General features: G+C 34.8%; 1 pseudogene; it reads right to left on the reverse strand.

Annotated features, from left to right (window-relative positions):
• Positions 1-10998: 10998 nt before the first annotated feature.
• LOC138814797 (U6 spliceosomal RNA) lies at positions 10999-11095 on the reverse strand (annotated as a pseudogene).
• Positions 11096-19591: the final 8496 nt, after the last annotated feature.

Below are 19591 nucleotides of genomic sequence, written 5' to 3' on the forward strand. Positions count from 1 at the left end.
ATTCTCAACCTGCTCACGCAATTCCAGTATCAATCTTTGAGTAGCTTTCTCAAGCCCATGAGTTTCCTGTTTTGATCTTTGGTTTGCCTCCTCTCTTCCCTAACACGTTCACACTGAGTCCTTTGCAGGGTTTCAATCTTTTCATTCACCATGTTTACCAGTAGTGTTTGTAGAGCTTTTTGGGAACTCTCGTCTGGATTATTCATGATCTGTTCTGTCACCTGATTATCTTGAGTGGGAATTGAGATACCCGGACTTGCCATTTTCCTTGTGTTTTTCTTGCTTGTTCTGCCCATATGGGATGAAAGTAATGCCAGTTTTGTGCTAGAACACCATTTTAAGGCAAGCATCAACCAAAGTCCTGTAATTGCATAGTCAAATGTTTGAAGATACAATCTAGTTCAACAGATACAGTCCATTCAACATTAAATAACTATATTTTCATGGGCTAAGAATACCAAAGAATAATTTGACAAACCAGAAATTATTATGTTTAGGGAGAAAGGTGGGGAAAACAGCGTTAGAGGGACGTGGAAAGGTAAAAGGAGAGTGAAATTAACCAAGTCCTAATCTCACAGAGGGAAATGGATTGGAAAGAATGATAGAGAAGAGAGAAGAAAAAATTTTAAAAAAGAGACAAGAAAAAATGGAAAGACAAATATTTAAATTTAAAAAGTGAAACTCTTAAAAGTAATGAAAATTTAAAGAAGTAAAATTGAGAGATGGACAAGGATGAGAGGAGGGGAGGGATAGAAAGGAGACCTGAAAAACTAAAAAATAAAAATACTTCAAATAATTTATAGGTATAAATAAATAATACTGCTATTAAAGAATTTAATCCTAAGAGGTTTTGAATTGAGTAATACGTTTTTGGATTAAGAATGTACACAATTGTGGATAAGGTCTTATAATCAATGACAGGTATATAGGAGGTGAACAGAACAACAAATAATTCATGCAAAAAGAACAAAAGATGAAAAAGTAAAATGAATGAGAAAGAAAGAACAAAAAAGACCAACAAGTCAGTAAACATTTTTTTTTAAAAAAGCACACACACACACACACACACACACACACACATACACCTAAAATAAAAGTTATAAGAGGAAGAAAAAAAGATTAATGAAAACAATTTTTATCATTAAAAAGTAAAAATTTAAAAAGATACAAAAAAGACTTCTTTGATTTTGTTTTGGGAGGGTTGATGGGAAGATCCTGTATCTCCCTTGTGTCAGTAACCAGTCTCTTGGTGGAGTCTCTGGTTTGCTTGTGGTGTTTGGTTTTCTGTGGCTTGATTGGTTTCTTAAGTCAGTTTGTTTGGGCAGGCAGAAAAAATTCTGTTGGTTTACCCAGAAGTTTGTGATTGCCTCCCAGGCTAGTTCAGTGGGAGGGAGATCTGCTTTGAGTATCACAAAAGAGGGAGGTGGCTGTTTCCTCTAGTTTGGAGTTACTGTAATAAGGCTGGGTTCTGGGTAAAGTTGAGGCCTTTCAGCAAACAGTAGCTTTTCCCTGAGGGGCTAGCTTCTGAGACATTCACAAAGCCCAACCTGGAGCCATTCTCAGGGTTTATGTTTACTGAGTTTCAATTGATTGTCAGGGCTGTTGTAGGGAGGGGCAGCCTCTGGCTCTGTTTACCCAGTGAAGAAAGCCACTCCTTTGTGGGATTAGCTTTCTCTGCCTTGTTGTTGTGACTTTCCCATGGGTGGAGTTGAGAATGGCAGGTCAGGGTAGGTACTTGTGACTAGCTAAATGACTCTTTTGTTTTCTTCAAAGAACTGAGTTGGATCTAGCTACTTAGCCAGGCTTTTGTCTACATTAAAGATGGATATCTCCGGTGTTGGGGGGAGGGGTGTCCTTCCCTCCTCTGCTCCCTTTGAGAAGGAGTGAGGATGTTAGTTTTGCACTCACGCTGGAGTGTGGGTTCCTGGGTAGCCTCTGGTCTGCTATCTGCAGGATGAAGATATCTGCTACTTGTCAGTTCTTGCTCATGTTGAGTAAAATCTGCTTGCCCGCTGCATCTGGCACATTTGTCCCAGACTCTCTGGGTTGTAGTTATGGCGGCTATGGATGGCACCACAGCCGCCACAGCAACCTCAGCCATGGTTGCTGGAAAATGCTCAGATCTGTCTCCTTACCTGGATTTTTCCTCTCTGCCCAAACTCTCTGTAATGTGATGGCACACTTGGTGTGCCTAGGACTGTTCATTAGAACACTAGAACTGCTTTCTATGCAAGAGCTTGTTTAGCCACCAGATTCTCCTCCGCCATTTTCTCGAAATTTCTGAAGGTGTTTAAATATTACTGGAATTGTTTTGGAATAAATAATGTTCACCTTGACTATCTTGAGAAAGAAGAACTGGTTTCTCAGCACTATAGGTAAGAACTTGAGTGAAAGAAACAAAAGGAAAAATGAGGAACAACTCAACACATACATTCAAAAGAAACAAAACAACCCAAGAAAACACCAAATAACTCAGTACTCAAGAACCTGCAGGAAATGCAAAGATTTTTTTTTAAATAGCTATGATAAGTTTATGAAAATCCTGACTACGAGGGAGTCTACTATTGTGAGGATAGTGGTTAAAGCTCAGACTGGGCAGAAAGATCTGTACACAATGCCAGGCACTTGTTATTCTAAATTCCAGGAAGAATAACATAAAGTAGACTGAGCCCACGATCATACACAAGTAGGAAGCAAGATTCTATCTGAAAATTAATCAGGATAATTTAGGGCTGGGGGCATGCCAAAGTGGTAAGAACAACCATTTAGGAGACACAAGACACTCAATTCAAATTCCAATCTTATGTGTATTAAAGAAAAAAAGCTATGACTTTAAATAATGGGAATAATTGCAAGATTTGAATATTTGAGTGGAGAAAAATCCATGAGAGAGGTAGAGTTTACCCACGTTGTAATACTTTCTACTTAAGTGATAATATTATGTGGTACTCCAGACATAACAGAGTTACCTTGCAAATGAGCATGGATGTGCATTTGTGTGAAGGAAATACTCTATTTACATAAGTGTAAATTAAATACTTTTTGGGGGTAGATTTTAGTTCTTGTACTAAGAGTCTGGGTGATATCTCTGAGTCTTTTCACTCAAGGCTATCACTCTACTACTATGAGCCACAATTCCAATTCTGATTTTCTGTTGGTTGTTTGGAGATAAGAGGCTCATGGACTTTCCTGATCAGGATAGTTTCAAAACCATGATCATCAGCTCTCAGCCTTCTGAGTAACCAGGATTCCAGGCCTGAGTCGTCCATGTTTTTAATAATTTAGTAAATTGTACAGTTACAGAAGTTATAATTTATCATTATAACCTTTATAATATATGTGTTTATATTTATATCAATGCATACATATAGAAATATTTTAACATATTTTGTATCTATAGTAGATTTATGAAATCATCCTTCATTATAAAATAACAAGGAAACAAGTTTAATGAGGAGCAAAACAAAGGGAATTGTCACATGTTTCTTATTGTTGAATGAAATATGAATTGTGAGAATCAGTTTGAGAAAACCATTTAACAAAATGGATAATGGCTATTAATTCCAATCCCTTTATTTGCCCATATTGTGCATCCTCACATATGAGTGTCAAAGTCAAACCACACTTTTTTGCCTTTGTATTTAAATCACATGTTATAATTTAGGGGATAGATGAAGTAATCAAATAAAGATTAAAATAATACTAAGTGAGGCTATGAGTTAGAGCTGAAAATTATTTTAAATATGATAATAGCTAATTTAATCCCATATCTCTTACTTTTGCTCTATTGCCATATACCTCATTCCCACATTAGGAAAGTACATAGAAGGTTCTCACTAAATTATGTGTAAAATTATGAAAAATGTATTAAAAGAATATGGGCACATCAGGGCTGCGAAAGTGGCTCAGTGGTAGAGGTCTTGTCTTGCATGCCTGAGGCCATGGGTTTGATTTCTCAGCACCACATAAGCAAAAAGAAGAAAGCCAGAAGTGACGCTGTGGTAGATTGCTAGCCTTGAGCAAAAAAGCTGAGGGACAGCACTAGAGGGGCCCAGAGTTCAGGCCCCTCGACCGGAAAGAAAACAATAACAACAACAAAAGAATATGGGCACAGTCTGGTTTTAGCTGATTGGTACATGTAGGGGGTAGTGTGTTTTTGAGGACCTGAAAAACGTTGTGATGTAGATGAAGGAAGGGATGTGCTAATTCTGGAAAATTGGCTAGAGGATTGCTCCCAGAAAAACAGTGATGAATTTTCCCAAAAGGTTAGAGAGAATAAAATCACTCTCACAATCATGTTCACTACTGCACTATTCACCGTAGAGAATTTATGGAAACAGCCCAGATGCACTTTAGCAGAGGGATGGTTGGAGAAAGTGTTGCATATATACACAATTGGATTGCACCCATCCATTATAAAGACTGTTACAGCATTTGCAAAGAAATGGATAGAACTAAAATTATGTTAAATAAACGAAGTCACAGCCAGACACAAAAAGAACGCGTATTTAGAAGCCAGAATTTTATACAAGTTAAAAAACAGTTTTAATCAAAGCATGCTATTTGTAGAGGAGTATTTAACAGGTGTAATTTCTTATAAAATTGAACTTTTAATCCAACAAAATGAATACCAGGAGGCTACCACTTGGAAAATGTGAGGGAAAATCAAAGGGAAGAAATAAAGAGACTTATGGAAGTAGAGAGTGAAGCCATAATATTCAATGCAGATAGTATGAAACTAATAAAAACGAAAGTGGATTGAGGTTTAGAAGGATGTGAGAAAGTTATGTAAAGATCCATTGTACTTATAAACTGATTCGTTGAATGGAAAACATTTCATACACCTATTTAATAAAAATATAATTAAAAACAATGGAGACATCTGATCTTAAACCATGAGTCAATATGATACTTGCCTTCTCAGAAATTTTCTTTGCAGGTATTTTCCTCATAATGACAGAAAAGTGAACAACGCAATGTATATCAATACATCACTTTGCATATCCTAAATAGACAATATAAAAATCACAGTAAAAATATTAGAATATATCACATGATAAAATAAAAGGTAGAAAGTATCAAACTCTGATTGTTTTTCCAAGTACTTTACAATTGGTATCTAATTTAATCCTCACAATAATCCCATAAAGTGAAACTATTTCTATTTTTAATTCTAAGATGATGATATTTAAGTCTTCAGAGTTGGAATTACTAGTACAACATTCTACACACGGTGTTAGCCCGTGTTCCATTCCCACTATATGAACTAACCTCATTCTATTTTATAACTAAATACTAGCACTCAGTCTACTAATTCTAGGAAAATTCCCAAAATTATTGTGAACACTCTAATAATATTTCCTTTATCTTTGTTAGAAAATAGGTAACTAAGACGGACACCGGTGGCTCACGCCTATAATGCTAGCTACTCAGGAGGCTGAGATCTGAGGATTGTGGTTCAAAGCCAGCTTGGGCAGGACAGACTGTGAGACTCTTATCTCTAATAAACCACTAGTAAACTGGAAGTGGCACTGTGGTCCAAGTGGTAGAGCGCTCGCCTTGAGTAGAAGAGCGCAGGAACAGCACCCAAGCCCAGAGTTCAAGCCCCATGACCAACAACAACAAAAAAGACAATAAGTAACTGTAAGAAGAAAACTCTACGTTCATAATCAATTTATACCTCCCCAGTGAAAGGAACTGCTAAACTATAACATTCTTGATTTCTAGCTCAAAATAGTAGAAATCATATTTTATGCCTTCACTCAACACTGCACTGCCTGGGGACCCCATCTCTGGTTAACACAGTCTTACTGAAAGAATGACCTGCCCAATTCCTGATGGAAACAGACTGCAGGCCTTTTGGAGCAATCGTTTCCACATTGTAGCTCACCTAAATTTTTTACCATTTGAAGTATTTTGATTGCTTTTTATACCCACCATTTTTAGAGAAATGTACTACTTTAAAATGTTATTAAAGAAAGAATGATATAAAATCACATTTGACCCCAGATAAATATTTTACCTTTCATATACCCAAAAATGCAGTCTTACCTATCATTAATGTTAGGAATGAGAGGTTAAAAATCATTGACACCAAAACCTAATTATGAATTAAAGACTCTCCAACTTGTGAATACAATTGGTTTAAAAAGACATCAATACTACTGCATTTTTAAGTCCCTATGATAATGATAATGATTCGCTATGATAATCATAATGATAAACTATTAACACTTAAAAATAACTCATTTTCTTGGGAGTAGGACGAAAAGCATAAGATTAATCCTAATTATTTTTAAAAACTTTATTTAAAAGTTCACTCATAACTATAAAGATTCTCAAACTAACTGAAATAGAGAGGAAATAATTTAACTGCATCATCTACATTCAATAGACTGTTAATAGAAAACAAAATTATACTAATAATTAGCTTACCCAATTCACTTAATTCTTTTATTCTATTCCATTTATTTTCATAAAAACTGGGTTTTCATAAAATGAAGCATAAAAAAGCGTATATACCCACTTATTTTTTCAGATCTTAACAATATTTCAGAAATTTTAGCTCTACAGTCAATGAACTGAAATAATACTAAAAGATTCAAAGGATTTTCAGAAATTGCAAGACTTGCTCTGAGATGTTATGTATATTGGAACAGATATTCAAAAAGCCTTATTTGTTAAAGTTGCCATAGTTTCTCCCACAAAAGAGCCATTAGTAAAGATACCTGTGCATGTACAAAACACCTTCAAATGCATCCACAATATGGACATAACACTTGCTTTTTGTTTGTTCGTTTTTGAAAGGAATATCTAACAAGCATATCCACAATACTTATTTTCAATGAATAAGATGGGATATTCAAACATAATATGGATTGGATTATCTCTTAGTGAGAATAGATATAATCTTGCAAAGAAAGTGATTTTCAACAGAATTCCGGAAAGAGTTTATCCAACTTGTGTTTCACAGGAATAATCAGAGAGTAATACCTGTTTGGTCAAGTCAGTCCAAATCACTCTATGAGTGTATCTTAAAAGTATAACCAATTTAAGAGGTCAAGTACGTATTTTGTACTGACAATCATCTTATAGCAACAACTTACTAATTATGTCTGTATCTTCTTACCTAACATACAATAAGAGCTGAAAGCGGTCTCTTTTTCTAACTTAATATTGTAAATGCTTTGATTATGATGTTATTATTAGACAAATAATATGTACAAAGGCTGGTTCCACTGAAATGACATGACAGAACACTGATAAATAAAAACATTGCAACACGGTTAGCTTTTTTCAGCCTCACCCTGTCCACATTGGCAAGCAACATTGCAACAGCACACGCACACATATACACATACACACATGTTTGCACATATACACACACATATACACGCATGCTAAATTCAGGGTTTATTGTACAAAAAGTCCACATAAAATATTAGTGATTAGGACAAATGATAATATGCCTTATTACAAAATAATACATAAACCATTACCACACATGTTACATTTTACCTGCCTCTCCATATGTGACCACTTAATTTAGTTGTAATTAATTAATTACCTTATTAATTAATTTATTTGTTTGGTGCTACTACTAGGGCTTGAACTCAGGGCCTGGCTTTGTCCCAGAATTTATTTTTTGTTTCAGTTTTCTCAAGGCTAGCATTTTACTGCTTGTACCAGAGCTCCATTTCTAGATTTTGCTGGTTACATTCAAATCAGAATCTAATGCACTGTTTTTTCTTGGTCTGTTTTCAAACCACAATGCTCAGATTTCATCTTTCTGATTAACTACTACTAAAGACATAAGCCATCAGTGTGGCTGCTACTTTTTCCTATATAGTTATCTAATGCACATACTTAGATGGTAATTTTAAAATGAGAGTATCGAAGCAAGATGTACAGTGATGATACTGTCCTGTCAGAAATTCAAGTTAGTAATGTAAATTTATTCTTAAAACCATACACAAAAAATACCATGATATTGTGTAAGAGAACTCACTATTGAACATAGGAGCCTTAAGAGCTTTCTAATAGATCCATTATTTATTGGTACCCAACATTAGAAAAATGTATGCGGCATTGGTAAAATAGAAGTCCTTTGCATGACTACATACATTCCTTGTTTTTATAAGACACTTGCTTTCATCTAAAAAGTAGGCCTGTCTATTGTCTTCATGTAATTTTGATGATTGAAAGTGCTTAGTGAGAAGGTCAAAATGTATTAGTAGTCCTTCACTATCAATTCTCATTTTCTTCTTGGAGAATATAATAATCAAATCAATAGTTCAGAATCGGCAAGCAATACTTCAGAATCATGCTTCCAGTGCAAGTGGATCACCAGTAAGAAATCCTCAATACCAATTTCCACAAAGTTTTGTCACAGATACAATCTCCCTGCCTTCTCTAGCTGCTTTACTATCCTCTTATTCCTTCATTGTACAAGAAAAGTATGATTCAACTGATTTCAGTCAGATCTGTTACTAGAACTATCAAGGATTTATTTTACTGTCTGTAGTTTGGGAAAGTTATGTCTCTTTACGTAGGCTACTAAAAATGTATTTACTAACTTCAAGTAAATACATAAATTCGATTTCCATCTCTTTTAAAAAATAAAATTTTGTTTGCTCTACAAATTGATCAGAGGCATGGATTATGTGGCTAGCTACGTCATTACACATCTTTCTATTTCTTTCTCTCTCCCTTTCATGGTTCTCATATATAACACGATTGCTCCATAATTATCCTAATTTATTTTGCTTTTATATTTTTGGTTGTATCATTTCACTTTTTGCTCTGCCATTTCCCAAATCATTTATATGGAAGGCATTATTTCCTATTTTCTCATGCCTAGAATAAGCTGCACATGAAGACATCACTGGTCCTCATTTTCAGTGTGTACATTTGAATATGGAGGAATATCTTTCCTCTGCTCTCCATCAATTCCCTACTCTCCAGTTAGAATAATTTCGAATAGTAAAATTGGAAAAAGAGAAAATAAATCATGGTGAATAAACAGTTGCAGAAAATTCACCAGATATTTCTGACCAGTTCAACCAATGTGAACTATTAGGGAAATACATGGACACCTCATTCCCACTGGCACTCAAAGTCTCTGGTTAGGCAATTCTTAGGAATATGGGGAACAAGATGAAAAAGTAAGGAATGGTATCAATTGCAAGAAAAAAATTGGAGAAGGATCCAACCATATTTCTTCAATGGGCTGTCGAAAATATTCAGCTTACTACAGTGCGGAGACTTCTTTCTCAAAAGGCCACTTATGTGAATAGTAGGGATGATGATCAGTATATCCTTCTTCAAGAAGCCTACGGTGGACACTTAGACATTGTCAGTGAGTTGGTGTCTCAAGCGGCACATGCAATAACTGTAGATGACTGGACACCCCTGAACAGTGCATACACGTGGAATAATACCAGAGTCGCTTCTTTCTTACTTCATCATGATACAGATACCAATGGCCAAACTAACGGACTTTTTTTTTAAATTTTTTTTGGTCTGTTCGTGGGGCCTGAACTCTGGGCCTGGACGCTGTCCCTCATCTCTTCAGCTCAAGGCTAGCACTCTACCACTTGAGCCACAGCACAACTTCCCGCTTTTTTTTTCTGCTTATGTGGTGCTGAAGAATCGAACCTTGGGCCTCATGTATGCAAGGCCAGCACTCTACCACTGAGCCACTTTCCCAGCCCAAATATTTTTGTTTGTTTGATTTTTGTTGTTGTTGTGTTTTTTTTCTTTTTGGTCGGTCATGGAACTTGAGCTCTGGGCTTGGATGCTGTCCCTGTGCTCTTCAGCTCAAGGGGAGTGCTCTACCGCTTGAGCCACAGTAACACTTCCCCAAACTAAAGGACTCTTGACACGCTTATATCTTGCTGTTGAGAATTGAGATAGCAAAGATACGCTGGATCGCCTTCTGTTGAACCATTACATAAATCCAGGCCTGAAGAACAACATAGAAGAAACTCTATTTGACATTGCCAAAAGCATAAGTATGTATCACTACCTCTATGAAGTTGTAAAAGGCTGTACAAATTGTTCACCGAAGTCCTAATGGTTGGGTTGAGTTTCTTAAATTTCAAAAATGCAAGTTCATCTTTTGTGTCCCTACAAAATATTTTCACAATCCAAATAAGTGCAATATCTTTTTTTTTTTTTTTTTGGTCGGTCATGGGGCATGAACTCTGGGCCTGGAGCTATCCCTGTGATCTTCAGCTCAAGGTGAGCCCTCTACCACTTGAGACACAGCTCCACTTCCAGTTTTCTAGTGGTTTATTTGAGATAAGTGTACCACAGACTTTCCTTCCCAGGCTGGCTTTGAACCATGATCCTCAGATCTCAGTCTCCTGTTTAGCTAGGATTATAGGCATGAACCACCAGTGCCCCGCAGCACCAATATTTTACTGTAAAAATTCATGGATTCCGCGGAATTCTTCCAAGTGAATTGCCTGCCTTGGATGGAAAAATGTATTCAATAGATTTTGTAAACATGTATAATAATTTCTTCAGAGTTTGTGATTTTTTTAATAAGAAATAATTTTAATTTACCTGTTGAAATGAGTAGTACAGAAACTAAAATATTTCTGGTGCTTGTCTGAAAATGTATATTTTATAATATTCTATATTCTATGTTTGCATAATGTTCATAATTTATTTTCTCCTAGATATACATTGAATTCTATATTATTTTATAATATATACGTTCATTAATGTGTACTTTCCGATTGTATTCCATATAGAAACAGTTTGATTCCTTTTTTTCTAGGTCTTAATATTATTTTTCTTTGGGATAAAATGACAATGTTGTCTAATTTGAAAAGTTTTGTAAAGTTTATGCTATGTAAACGCCTTTCTGAGGTGATTTAATACACTGATGTCAAACTAAATTTAATTATATGAATTACGTGTATTGTTACACTTGTAATTTTGTAATCAACTTTTTAATCACTTTTTTTCATTTCTTGCATCTGAAGAATGAAAAATTTGGAATACTTCTCAAATTTTCATATTATCCTTGTGCAAGTGCCATGTTAATCTCTGTGTTGTAATTTGAGTATACGTGCTGCTGAAGCATGTAGTATCCTCTAAATTTAATAGTTAATGCTGCAATCTTTATACAGGCTTATATCTATGGGTGCCTACTTGTAACAAGGAAACCTTATTGTTCCTAACAATGCTATCGATCTTATTTCCCTAAAATTCTGTGAATATTGGAAAAAATTATATTGATCAGTCGATTGCTCACATTTCCAAACTATTTTTGCCAATGAATACTTAAGTCTTTTTATTTGGAATTTGATCATACTCTCTATTATTTATAGTTAGGTCCAAAGGTGATGGCTTTTTCAAGTACTTATTTGTCCAGCTTTGTGGACCTAATGGATTCAAACTAAGCGTTGCTTAAGCGCTACTTCTAAACTTCTTCAGCTGACATTTTCCCAAATGAGGTGTTACTGGAACAAATGTCTACCTGAGCCTTTACCCTTCTTCCATGTGGGAACAGACCAACCAGAATACCTTACCCTGACAGCAAAGATTTTCTTACTAGAACAAAACTAATCTTGGTTACAAGGGATCATAGAGAGATGAACAGTTCAAACAGAACTGTTCAGACGAGAAGGTATTTTATCAAAATATAATTGTTTATTATACCTTCCATTTAAAAGTAGCTAAAGCCAAGAAGTGAAAAAATTGTTCGTATGCATGATTACTTAATGTCCTGGCCTGTCTGTAAGTTCCTGGCAGGAACTTACACTACTACCTTTTTATCACCAAATAATTTCATAGTTGCAGGAGAAGTGCATATGTTTCTCCTCGTTATTAGGCATTAAATTGATAATGTTTTAATCACAGTGTTTCCTCTTGCCTCCATGCTGTAAATCTACAAATGATAAAGCTTTAGATCTAATTCTATCAAACACTGAAGTAGAGATAATGGAATCATACTTTAAAACAGAGTTGCCTTTGATACAGTAACTACAACAGAACAATACACAACGTGTGTCTTTTAATCATATTATATATAGCTATATGTGCTGATTTTATATTTCACACAATGAAACTTACTAGAATTAGTTGATAATTTGACAAATAAATTGATATTTATTTACTCCAATAAACAGAATTGGAATATAAATATTTAGGTTTCAAATATGTATTAGACTAGAAAACGTATCAATGCAATCTTTTTAGTATAAACTTGTGATACATTATAACTCTTCTTGGTCTTCCGAATCCACATGATAAAAAACAATGTTTTCCTCTAATCTGTAATGGATATTACTCTGCTGCTCTGTTTATTGTTTTAACTCGCTTGTCCCAAACTGTTTTTATCCATATTTCTGAAGCATTCTTACTGATTATGCCCAAATTTTGCTAAGATGTCTAAAAAATATTATTCTTCTGCAGTACCCATGGATCCTAGGATCTCAACGCCCCTTTACCTGCATCATCAGATAACAGGGGCAAGACTTTTCACCAAGGCCCATGCAATATATCAACGCAAAGTAATTGAAGACCCATCTCAATTATGCATTTCCTATATTTCAGGGCCCCAATTCCTTGAGATGCAGGAATTAGCAGTAAGCAATTGTGAAATGCAAGGCAACTTAAAATGAAGGATGAGATCACAAAATTTGAGAGAAAGTACTGTAATTCAAACATTCAACTTACAGATGACCAGCCCATATGAGCGAACAAGTTCACAAATTGTCATAAGATTATTTTTAATACCCCTCACCTATGATTAACGAAAGATTTTATTCCAACATAAGTGGGCCAAAAAATAGTTCATAGAAAGATAGATCTATAATTGGTCTACGAAAGCCCGAAAACTTGACTTAGAGGTCAAATGTAATTCAGAAAATCATTTGAAGCACTAAGAAGTGCTTCAAAACACTGGGACTTCAGTACAACATGGTTCTGTGGTATAAAAATGTCACTCTCAAACCAATGATAATCTACATTTAATCTCCTGAAAGTATATTCCTTTTCAAATAAACTTTTAAAAATCACTTTCGCCCTTACTTCATTGCTGGTGGGAATGTAAACTTGTTTAACCACTTTGGAAAGCAGTATGGAGGTTCCTCAAAAGACTTCACATAGATCTCCCCTATGACCCAGCAATCCCACTTTTGGGCATTTACCCAAATGTTTACAAACAAGACCACACTAAAGCTACCAGCACAACAATGTTTATTGCAGCATTATTTACCATAGCTAAGATATGGAACCGACCCAGATGTCCCTCAGTAGATGAATGGATCAAGAAAATGTGGTATATATACAATGGAATTCTATGCCTCCATCAGAAAGAATGACATTGCCCCATTTGTTAGGAAATGGAAAAACTTGGAAAAAATTAAGTGAAGGAAGCCAGGCCCAAAGAAACATAGGTCTCATGGTTTCCCTTATTTGCAATATCTAATATATGTATGAGTCAAGCGCAAAAGGTCAGATAATGTGAGGTCAGGAAAATGAACCCTTAGATATGTATTTTAATGTTTTTTTCTTTCATGCATGTGTTTCTAATGCATTTATAAGATTATCTCTTTGTTGCTTTGTATGTCCCTCCCCCACAGTATAACCCCTGCTTTCACTATATTTGATGTCAGTATAACTTTTGGAGGAGATGGGGAAAAACCAGTGTTTAAGGATACAGGTGGACCTCTTGCAACAGTGAGAATTACAAGTTGTCATGTCCAAAACGAGCTTTACAACGTCGGTGCGGGGGGGGGGGCGAGTGGGGGGAAGGAGAAGGATTGGGATTGGGGGGGAGGGGGGAGGCTGGGAAGGGATGTGAAGGGTAAACCAAAGGAGGAGGCTGCAATGCTTGGTAAGAAATGTACGCATTATCCTGCCCATGTAATTGTAACCCCTCTGTATAGTCTGTTCAAAAATAAAATTAAATTAAATTAAAAAAATCACTTTCGCCAAAATAACATTTGACAAGTTGATGATACTTAGTGACATTACAAGTTTTTCAAGTGTAGGGAGCAAGTACAATAGAGTTGAATTATTTACACAGCACTAATGCCAAACATGTTCAACCATTCATTAAAGTGTAGAAATAGTACCACCCACAATTTGTGTTTTTCAGTATGGGCCTTTCAGAAATGTGTTTAATATGTCAGCCTCCTAAATTTCAAACCCAAACCTTAGCTAATAAATTTCATCATTTAATAAGGTACATTTTAAACAATCACAAATATTTGCCTCATCATATGTTATTTTATGTTTTCCCTCTGTATAACATAGTAAGAAATATGACTTTATGTCTTGAATATGGGTACTAATCAGAGATATGACAAACATAATATCTGTCTTCTATTTCTATCATATTCCTATCTAGGAATAAATTATAATGTTCTTCTTTTTCCAAAACTTATAGGTAGTAGAAAATATTATTCCATGTAAAATAAAAGAATCACACGATTGTACAAAGCCATTTATAAAAATGCATAGTTAGGAATACATTCTAAGCCATTTTTTAACTTTCTTTTGACTAAAGATTAATCTTTCAAACGGTTGAGAAAAAATCATGTTTAGGTGCTTCCCGTCTCCAGTCTTGCAAATTGTTGCTGCAGAAGAATGAATTATGGAAATATAAGCTGACATCATTTCAAGAATATGCAGGATTGAAACTCCATGGAATGTATATAAACCTTTCAAAGTATTAATAGACAGTTTAACAGAATGACTATCAGAAGTTGAAACCAAAGAGGAATTATAGTAAAGACATAGAATGAATGAAAAATGAACAAGGAGCAAATACAGCTAGAATACTGAATGTACACATATGATGAAGGAAGTGGTAAATTGGAAATAAATCTTGGAGAAAGGGTCGTTTGAGAATGATAGAAGGAGTGACTCTGATCTAGGAGCATTGGACAATTAGATGGATATATTTAATTGTAACACAATTGCACAAACTTTTAAAATTCAGTTAAAAACACATCTAGAAACAAAAACATACAAAAATCACAACCAAACAGCAATCTCTAGAGAGTATGAATATGACCACTCAAAATTTTAATCAGTTAAATGAAGGGCAGTCTTGGGAAAAGCAAACAAAGCTGTTCAAAGAGGGAAGTTTGGAATAGGGGAGAATTTTCAACAGAATTAAATAGATTAAGGTTATAAATCACCTATATCTGCTGCATACAGTATCTTACTTCTACGAGATTTCTGTCTGAACTGGATAATCCAGTCCTGAGAAACACTTGGTAACTTGTGAGGTAGAATGGAAGAAACAAGATCAAGAACGCATTACTCCACTGGAGAGAAAATGATCCTCTATATTTTCTCTAATCTCTCTTCACTACTCTTTCTTCATACTTTTAAGTCAATTGATTTTGAATTATATTTTTCCTTCTTTCTTCTGGCAAAGTAATTGGTCAAAGTAATTTCATTAAATATTATTTGCCATTTTCTTCTTTCATGCTGTTTAATTGGCCTAGTGAGTCCATAAAACTTCCCTCTTGTATTTGTTTGCCATGAAACAACATCTATGTTAATAAGGAGAAATCTAATGTAAAACTTTGTATCCAGAAAACAGTCCAAGATGCTGTGATCACAAATATTTGGCTATATATTTTTTTCTTTTACCTTGAAAGACTTCTTGTGTCTAAAGTGCCCACAAAAATAAGTACTCCATCACTTGTTGGTTCAATCAGAATTGTCTAACATCAAAGATATATTTTGCTAAGAAGATGCTTAGAGGAAACCAAAAAATACTGCACTTTTTAATCTTCTCTCTTAAGATTCTCCTTAGATACCATATCAGGAACAGTGAAGTTATTCCATGCAAAATTATTTTAATAGATTATTTTTCTCTTGGTCTTGCATTTGTTCACCAAGGTGTATGGAGGAGAATAGAGTTAAATCACCCATACCTTGGAAGAAAGTGTCTGTTACAAAAGGAAAATGCTTCTATGTCCTACTTCTATGTCCTACTCTTAGCTCTTGCCAGAGTTCCAATTAATCACAGCTTCTTGGCTTCCAGTCTAGTGAAGCTGAAGGACCATACGGGCTCCACCACTGCTACATCTTCATTATTTCTCTTTTAAAACTCTTCAAGTTGCCTCATTTGGATGTGGAATGTATTTTCATGTCTTCATTCAATCAGTTCTGCATTGTAGTGAGCCAAATGGGCTCTGTAAAATCACTTTAGGGAGAAAAAATACTAACACAATTTACATCAAAAAGTTTTGGCCTCCCTTCACTGCTGAAGTCAATACGCTTAGCTAAGGCTTCTAAGAAAAATTTTATTATTAATTTTTCCATTTTTTCAATTCTTTTCTGAACTTTTTGGCATATGTAATAAAAGAAGTCTAGACTACCTCATATTAATAAGAATATTATTTTTTGTGAGCCACTTAGAAATGTGAAATCATTGGTTTGAAGTATCCAATCAAATTTTTTTCTGTGTTTCACTGCTTCACGTCCAAAGACATTGTGGGAAGTGTTATAAACAGAAATGTGTAATCCCAACACCTTCTTTCATTGTGGAGGGCACTTTCTCCCTAAATATTTTGACTCAAATTATCTTTTTCAGAGAATTACTATTTGGTAATTGAAGGTACATTGACAAATTTTGATGCCTTATTTTTTAAAGAACTTTTAATTTAAATTCCAATACAACCTTCTTTCAAACAGTGAGAATATAGTTCCTGGGTAAGGACAATTCCATGGGAACCTACAGGATTTACAGCAAGGTTTCTGAGGTTTGTTTGTTTAGTTTCAAAAAGAGCCATCTTCATCCATATTGCTCCCTCTCTACTAAGTCTCCTTGGATTTCTTTGCATGAGAGCCTATTCTTCCAGGCAATTTTAAATTTTCTTAATAGGCTAAGTTATTAAAAATTTTGAACTATTGAATTTTACCTGTCATAAATTTAAAACTGTTGAAAATCCTTTATCAGAACCGCAAATTCACCAATCCTAATTCCACCTTTACCATCAAAATGTTAACATGCTGTTTTCATGATATAGTAACCATGCAGCTATTATTTTCCAGTGGCTTTGTTATGCATATATTTAACCATATTAGCTGATGCTAAGCAAAATGAATTCCAAGATATGGAACCAGATTTTTTTTTCATTTGTGGTTGTTGTTTTTGATGAACTATGTGATTTCTGTTTTCTTTGGGGTTTTCCTCTATGGTTTATCCCTGCTGTATGGTGAAACAATGGTGAGACAAAGGACAAAAGGCAAACCAATGCAATAGCAATACTCACAAGACAATATGTTGGAAATGTACTTTACAACTTGTGAGGGGTGAAGGGGTGAAGGAAAACTGTGAGAAAAATGAGGGAGGGGTAACAAGTTTGAAATGTTTTTTATTCACTACCTTACAGTTAGTGTAAAGTCACTGTACATCAATTTGATAATAAAATTGAAAAAATAAGCTGTGTAAAATGTAATTTTACTTTATTGGCACAGTAAATATTATTCTTTATGTAGTAACATTTTAAAAATCAATAATATTTGGCTTCTAATTTGAATTAATTACCCCTTATTTATCAGAGGTTCATCAACTTGAATGTTATCCAACTAGACACTATTTTCACAATATACTTGCCAAATTTTTCAAAAAAGAATAAATTTAGTACTTTCTCATTCTAAAACAGAAAACAGGGTCTGGGAAGATGGCTCAGTGGTAGAGCGCTTGCCTTGCATGCCTGAGGCCCTGGGTTCGATTTCTCAGCACCACATAAGCAAAAAGAAAAAAGCCAGAAGCTCAAGTGGTAGAGCGCTAGCCTTGAGCTGAAGAGCTGAGGGACAGCGCCCAGGCCCAGAGTTCAGGCCCCACGACTGGACCTAGTTTAATACTATGGAAACCCATAATTTTAAAAGTAAGTAAGTTTTTAAGAGGACAGAATAAATGTGTTCTTCAAAATTCCTATGACTAACAACTACTCATTTTTAAATTCTCAACATTCCTAAGAGATTCAAAACAGTACTTGTTTGCATGTTAATTAATTCTGCAATAGATGCAGTTTCCAATGGGGTGTCCAGATTGAGAAGTAAACAGAAAAATAGCCACATTCTTGTAGAGGATAAAACTGTGAAGCATGTGTAATAATTAATTCTTCAAGAGTAAGCAATTGTTTATAAGAGTAAGCTATTATGTCTATGACCATCAATCCCAAGATTTATGTCATAAAGTCATCCTAGCCCAACAGTTTCCAACTTGTAAGGGACACCTTAAAATTCCTTAATTCACATTATGAATACCTTATCTCTATTTTGAAAAAATACTACACCTCTGCTAATGTGACACCCTCCTTGTTCTGAAAAGAACACCACAATAAACTGAGCTGCATCATTTTTCCTCCACTGGTATTCTTGAGATCAGAACACTTGCAAATATTATTTATATTTAGACTTTTTTAACTATCATAGATATTCAGTATGCTAAGATAGGAAAATTATGATTCAAAGCCCACCCAGGCAGGAAGGTTTCTTAGAATCTTATCTCCAAAAAACTTCTCTGCAAAAGCCAGACTCAAGTGGCACTGAGGTTGAAGTGGTAGGGCTTGAGCCTTGAGCATAAACAGGATCAGAGACCCTGTTCATGCCAAGAGTTCGAGTTCTAGGATGAACCAATAAAAACAAACTGAAAAAAACCCCAAACCTAGCATTTTTCTCCATGTATACAGAGGCACGTAAATAAGGAAATGGCTTCCTGTGGTACATATAGGTAGAAGAAAGAAGATGTCACACAATTACTCTCTTCATACCATATTAAACCAAACCTTTAAAAATTGGTTTTTCTAAATGTATGAATTAATGTCATCCATTTTTGGCAACTCTGTCTAGATTATTCATATTAACATGGTATACGTTAACTCTGCGAATTATTTATTAACTATGTTCTAATTATAACTGTCGTAAAAGAATATCTAGGCAAATAGAATGCCAGAATTATTTGTGAATTTTTCAATTAATCCCTCTACTTTGAAAGTATTTTGTAGTATCCTATAGAATATGAAATTACAAACAAATCAAAAATATATTTTTAATCTAAATTCTAATTTAACAAGGTCTACAAAATCCTACATTAGACGAACTTTGCTATTTCTCCGGTCTTAAGCTTTTGTAATCCTTCAACATTTATTTGGAATCCAACAGAATGAGGGAGGGGAATCATGAGCTCTTTTGCATCTACGAATGTTCTGTAATGATGAGAGCATTTAAAACACAAGTGAGGATATATATGAGGTGTATTCAATAGGAAACTTGACTTCTCAAAACATAATGACAAAATTAGGCCAAACTTCCAACTGTGTATTCCTTTCTTGTTGTTTGGTTAGTTTTACTGAGACAAAATTATTCTATCTGGTCCAGGGAAGGTATCATTATGTAATTCCACTCTCTTATCTCTTGTCTGAGTGCTAGAATTCCAGGCTTGTATCACATTGCCCTGCCATAGTTTGTTTATTTAATCTAGAAACAGACTAGAAATTCTGAACTTCTCCTATGATTTTATCCACTAGACTGACAGCTCAGACTGTTTATGTACTATTTTCAAAGGTGTTTTAACAATTGACATAGGATATGAACATTT

This window comes from Dipodomys merriami, unplaced genomic scaffold (assembly GCF_024711535.1).
Source record: "Dipodomys merriami isolate MVZ:Mamm:240054 unplaced genomic scaffold, mDipMer1.0.p SCAF_612, whole genome shotgun sequence".
Lineage (NCBI taxonomy): Eukaryota > Metazoa > Chordata > Mammalia > Rodentia > Heteromyidae > Dipodomys > Dipodomys merriami.